Genomic DNA, 6272 nt, shown 5'->3' with positions numbered 1-6272 from the left:
CCCCCTCCTTCAGGTAACCCCTCACATATATATTCTAACCCCCACAGAGCCCAGGGGGGCCATATGCATTGAAGATATAATTACATACAAATGGCTGGGATCTCAGGTGAAAGTTCAATGACTCTCTCCACCACATCATTCCAGGAGGGAAGGTCAACTGTCATCAAGTTCAGGGGTCTTTTGTCAGCTGCCATTGCTGTTCTGTTGAGGATGGCTGCTGGTGGGTTCTTCGATTTCTCTCTCTCACTTGTAGATTTCATGGAGAATACAGTAGGCATGGTCTATGCTTCCATTTCCCATTGCTGGCTCTCTTCTGGCCTCAGCCAGCACTTCAGACTTCCACTCATCCCATGATACCCAGCTGGCCTGGCACACTGTACTCACAGGTGCTCTGGAAGTGACGAGCAATGCCAACATCCACAAGAAAGTGAGCCACTGAGGGTCTCTACCTGTGCTTACCCATCATTGGAGAAAGCAAACAGTTTCCTCACTGAGCCAAGATCTCGCTGGGGTCATTAGGAGACAATTCAGAAAGCAAGTATGGGTTTGGATTCAAGTCATGTCACAAGTATGCTAGTCTCCTTCCTGTGGCATGAGGTACAGAGGCCACTCATGGGAACTCACAGCTTTGTCCTTGCACAAGGACAACTTGGGGACAATTTGTTAATTAGCGCATGATGCCTCCCTTCAGGCTGCAGCACAAACACAGCACAGGCCTCCTGTGGTTGGTCCCAGCTGTTGTAACACCAACAGGAGCTTCCTGGGAAATGGGAGCCTGCCTTATAAACACCATGTTCTTAATCTCCATCTTAAATTCCATGTCCATGGGTTCACAGGAATGCCAGCCTTCTTTCCTAGTGAAAGGCAAGGGAAGTGGCCACTAGCCTCCTTTCAGTGTACTTAGACAACTCAACTTTACCCTCCCAGCATGCAAGATCTTTATTAGCCCCAAAAATGCTGCGGGCAGTACCCGCTGAGGTTCCTATCCGAAAAAGTACTGTGTGTGTGTGTGTGTGGGGGGGGTAATAGTGTGTGTAAGGAATAGAGAGGCGTGGCTTCAGTGACAGTGGATTCATCCAGCCGCTGATGATTCACTGTGTAAATAGGACAGTTCAGAAAGCCACGAAGTCCTCCCAGGGCTGTGTGGTGGCCTTTGTCTGCCCCTAGGCTTGCTCGAAATCCTCCTCGTGGATGGTTACTCCTGGAAAGGCAACCTGCCTCCTCCTCCAGGGAGCCCAGGATGCTTCCCTGGCCTTATACCAGTTCTTTGCTGTCACAGTGGGAGACCCAGAATTCTGTGGACCCTAATAAAGAGAAGGTAGAGACCTTGGCCTCAGGGAATCTGAAACTGAAAGTAGAAATGGCCTTGACCATAAAATAGGGGCTCAGAGTCTGACTTAGGAGAGGAGCAAAGAGAGATGTTTCCTGTCCTTGAGGCCAGGAGTCTCAAGCCACCATGTGATTGACAGCAGTGCCAGGCATTGCGGGCTCTCAGGGCTCCGGCCCCGCCCCTGATGCCATCCCGGGTTCTCATCTGCATATGCAAATCTGTGACCGGTCGTCTACATAGGGCTCTGGTGAGACAGAGGAAGCCATAATTGATATGCAAATGAGCTCATGCGTATTCATGGAGCCTTAGGGTTCACAGGAAAGCTCTGGGGGTTGGTGAGTTGCATATGTACCCAAGCTACCCTGTTTCTTCTTGCTTCCTCAAGGGTAGATAGTGCCTCTCTGTGGGTCTTATGCCTCCCTTCCTTCCTGGCTGTCTCACACCCCTCTGCTTCCTGCCACATCAAAGCCCCCAGAAGCTCTAGGGGGGGATCTCCAGGAGCCCCATGCTGGTGAGCAGAGAGCTGATACCTAGGCCTAGCTATTGACTTCCTTCTGGGCCTCAGTCTATACTGTCCTCATTCCTCCCAGGTGATTGACACCCTCCCCAAGCAACTCTTCTTCCCTTGTGGATTATATTTTCTCCCAAGGGATACAACAATTCTCTTATACACAGTGATGCTCATGCAGCTGCAATGAGGGTATACAGGCTTTTCCCCTGAACCATGAAATAGTCAGATGCTGGGCTGGGATAAGGCATTGCCCAGCATTGTAAACCCTCTAGGGGCACCAGTGGGTGTCCCCTCCCTGACCCGAACCCTGAACCCTGAACCCTGAACCCTGAACCCTGAACCCTGAACTCGGACCCAGATACTGGACACCAGACTCCAGACGCCGGACCCCGGATGCAAGATGTTGCAACTTGCTAACAAGTCTGAAAAGCCAGGTTCTGTGCAATCCCCAGAACCCATATGGTAGAAGGCAAGAAACTGCCTCCCACAATTCATTCATGGACCTCCACACTACTGTCAAATAGGTATACACCCAATAACAACATACAAATAGGTAAGTGCAATTTAAAAAAGAATCTGTTTGCATTTCTTTAATGTTGCAACTTAAAACTTATTTTCCCTCCATGCTGTGGTTTCCTTTGAGCCCTCCTATGAAATCTTAATGGAACATTAACTTCCACTATGCTGTTTACTTGATGTCTCAGAGTCTTAGTTTCTCGAAGTACTTCATTTCATCTTCTTAAGACTCAAGCTCTGTGTAGCTCCTGGCACACCATACGTGCTCAGTGCATAGCATTGCATGGTTCTTATTCTTATGTAGAAACCAACCTGCGATTTGGAAACCAGTTTGGGTCTGCTCTATTTTTCCAAAGTATTTCTTAAGCCCTTCAAAGAAGTACACTTTTAAGATTTTTTTTTAAAGACAGGTTTTCTCTGTGTAGCCCTGGCTGTCCCAGAACTCATTCTGTAGACCTGGCTGGCCTCGAACTCAGAAATCCGCCTGCCTCTGCCTCCCAAGTGCTGGATTAAAGGCATGTGCCACCACTGCCCGGTTAGATTTTTTTCTTTTTATTCACATGTTTTTTTTCTCCTACATGTATGTATATGCAACACATTCTGCCCCCATGCATTCAGAGATTAGAAGAAGTCACTGTTGAAGCTCCTAATGGTGTATATTCCCTAAACGATGGGAATCAGGGTGCTGGGTGGCAGATGCAATCTTGTTGGGAGTATTCGATCCTTTACACAGATGGCTTGTCCTCTGTGTCCCTTGCCTTCTTTCATGCATTCCCTCTTGTTTTTGTCTCTTCTCTCTCCCACAATCAAGATGCGGGACCAATTGTCCCCAAGATCTCGGGTCTAGAGAGAAGCCAGAAGAACCAGGACTGTTGCAAAGAGCCCGTCTTTGAACCCATGGTGCTCAAAAACCCACACCCTCAGCTCCCTCAGCTACCATCCCTGCCCCAGGTCGAGACTCAGCTCCAGATTCCATCTCCAGACCCGGACTTGGTACCGCGCACCGAAGCTCCTCCCCAGTTCCCTCCTCCAAGTACACAGCCAGTCCAAGGACCCCCTGAAGCCAAACTGCAGCCTGCCCTGCTGCCTCAGGTGCAGCGGCCTCCCAGGCTTCAGTCCCCAGCCATCTTCTCCAGCAGACCCTTCCATCTGTGCAGTCACATCCCTCCTCCCAGAGCCTCTCGAAGTTGCTTGTAGGCCTACAACAGCAGTAGCCTGAGCCTCAACAGCTTAAGGTGACCAACCCCAATCTTCCACAGGGCGAGGTTACCATGCGCGAGCTCGGGAGACTGGAATTGTCTGTTTGCAATTTGCCCTGCCTTTTAATCATTGAGACTGAAAAATGGGGAAAGGAACTGTTGGACGAGTGTGGGTGTCTTGGGTGTGGAGGACTTTGGTGGGGGGTGAGATTGGGATAAAATTCCGGTAGGGAGTTGAGGTATACAATGAGGAGGCAGGAAAGATGGTTTAAAAAAAACCTGGAGGAGCCCAGCATGATGGCACTCCCAGCACTCCAGGAGGCAGAGGCAGGTGAATCTAAATGAGTTTGAGGACAGCCTGGTCTACAGAGTGAGCTCCAGGACAGCCAGGACTACAGGAAGCCCTGCCTAGAGAGGGTGAGGAGGTAGGAGGTTGTGCCAGGGCATCCTGGTGGATGGCCAGCAGGCATGCTGAGGCTGAGGTACAGCTGAAGATCTTTCATGGGGAAAGTCTGAGGAGGGTGACTATGCCTATGAAAAGCAGTGCTGGTATTTCTAGAGGCCCTAAGAGCTTGGGTTTCTTTTGTTTCAAGGCCCTTTCTCCACTTGGGGTCACTCAGCTCTGTTGAAAATGAGAGAAAAGCCCTGTGTGGAGAGCCATGCCCCCTTTTGACTTCATTAGGTCTCAAAAAGGAAAGTCAACTGAGTTGCTCACTAATGTATGCAAAGAAGAGGGAGACTTGAGCTTCCAGGGTCTAGCTCCACCACTGTCCTCAGGCTCCTTCCATCTGTGTTACTTCTTCCTTTTGGAAGGCAGATGACTTGGCTGGTTTAGGGACAACTTTGTTTCCTGTAGGCCTTCCCCATAGGGTCAGGTCCATCTCTTGATCCTCTGATTCAGAAGAGTGATATGTTACTTGCTTTTCTTGTTGCTTTGACAAAATACTGGACAGAGGCAATCTAAAGAAGGAAGGATTTATTTTGGCTCACAGTTTGAGGGTCCAATCCATCTTGGTAGGGGAGAGAGGGTGGCAGGTGGCTAGGTCACATTGTATGTGGCTAGGTCACATTGTATCCCGAGGTAGCTGGTTACATTGTATCCTCCCTCCTTCCCTCCATCCTTTCCTCCTTCCGTTCCTAAAAATAAAGCCCGCCCACTTGGTAGACTGCTTGCTTAGTGGGCACGAAATCCTGGGGTCCTTCCTCAGCACTGGATGAACTTGACATGCTGGTGCACAGCTGTGATTCTAGCACTGGGTAAATGGGTGTGTGAGGATCACAAGTTGTGACACAGAGGGTAGCCTGGGCTATATAAAATCCTGTCTCTAAAAACAAAAATAAATAAAATAGAATAATAAAATAAAGTGTCTTTTACTGTAATAAAAAAGAGAGTAATAGTTGAACAGCAACAAAACCAATCACTGACTTTTTCCCTTTTCCCTTTTTTATTCTGACAGCAGCAGCAGAAGCAGTAATCCAGCAAAAACCCAGCCTGCCCCTCCTCACATCTCCCACCACCCGTCTGCCTCCCCCTTCCCTCTCTCCCTGCTCAACCACAGCCCTCTACACAGCTTCACACCCATCCTCCATCCCCCTGCCCACTCACATCACCCCAACATGTTCGCTCCTCCCACTGCTCTGCCTCCTCCCCCACGGCTGATGATTGGAAGTCTGCAGGTGCCAGAGCATCCAGCCTGGAGCATGTACACAGGTGAGTTGAGGCAATCTCGTTGGTACACCCTTATTTATACCCATTGCCCCTCTCTAGTGACCATATCACCAGACTGCATTACATAATGATTTGCAAGTCTCTTAGATGGGTTCTCTGAGTCTTCACGTCTTTGTGGCTGAGGTTCAGCAACGGTAAATACCAATGCCTCAAAATTGCCTGACAAAGCCCTGGGAAGTTTGCTGAATAAGAAAATGGAATGGCTTAAGCCACACTTTTATTTTTTATGACATCACCACCTAGTGAAACTTAGATGTCATGTGCTCTATAACACACATATAACCTGTGACAGCAGTTTCAGGCCTGTGTCTGTTTTGCCCTTGGATCTTCAGTTGTGCCTTGATGTAGAGGTTTCCTTTCCCAAACAGTATCCCCTCCTATTAATGTTTATTTTTATTACTTTACATTTTTATTTTTCTGTTTAGAAGTGTGTGTGTGTGTGTGTGTGTGTGTGCATGTATGCATGTGTGCCACATTCACATGTGTGCAGGAAACCAAAAAGGCCAGAAGAGGGCATCAGATCCCATGGAGCTTCCTGACATGGTGCTTAGATCCAACTCTTGTTCTCTGTAAGAGCTATATGTGCTCTTAACTGCCGAGCCATCTCTCCACTCGAGGAGGGCGCTCTCTGTGTTCTGTTGAGGTGACGGTACACACCAGAATTTTAAAGACAGACATGCTGAGGCTTGGGGGCCAGTGGGAGGGGGAGGGCTTAACTTGCAAACCTGAGGCCCTCAGTTCAGCCTTTAAAACTCACATAAAAAAAAAAACAGAGAAGGTGTATACATTTGTGATCCCAGCGCAGGGGAGATCAATACAGAAGGAATTCTGGGGATCACTGGCCAGCCAGTCTAGTCACCTTGGTGACATACAGGCCAGTGAGAGAGACTGTCTCAAATACAAGCTGATGCTATTGAAGATTGTAGGATGCCGTCCCGCAGCTTCCTACTAGCGTGGGTTTCCACGAACCGGGAATGTGAGAGACCT

The 6272-nt window shown here is 48.9% G+C and overlaps 1 long non-coding RNA gene across 2 annotated transcripts in view; it reads left to right on the top strand.

Annotated features, from left to right (window-relative positions):
• The first annotated feature begins 2877 nt into the window (after positions 1-2877).
• Positions 2878-6272, top strand: part of LOC116069306 — a 16101-nt gene continuing 12706 nt past the window's right edge. Inside the window, exons 1-2 of one of the 2 annotated variants that reach the window (XR_004109974.1) lie at positions 2878-3592; positions 5017-5267. This is a non-coding gene — a long non-coding RNA (uncharacterized LOC116069306). Of the gene's footprint in view, positions 3593-5013; positions 5268-6272 lie in introns of both variants that reach the window. The other variant, XR_004109973.1, reaches the window with a different exon arrangement.

The sequence above is a fragment of the Mastomys coucha genome, unplaced genomic scaffold (assembly GCF_008632895.1).
Source record: "Mastomys coucha isolate ucsf_1 unplaced genomic scaffold, UCSF_Mcou_1 pScaffold1, whole genome shotgun sequence".
NCBI classification, from domain to species: Eukaryota; Metazoa; Chordata; class Mammalia; order Rodentia; family Muridae; genus Mastomys; species Mastomys coucha.
Note: the sequence above shows the minus strand (reverse complement) of the source record. Positions and strands in the feature narration are given on the sequence as shown.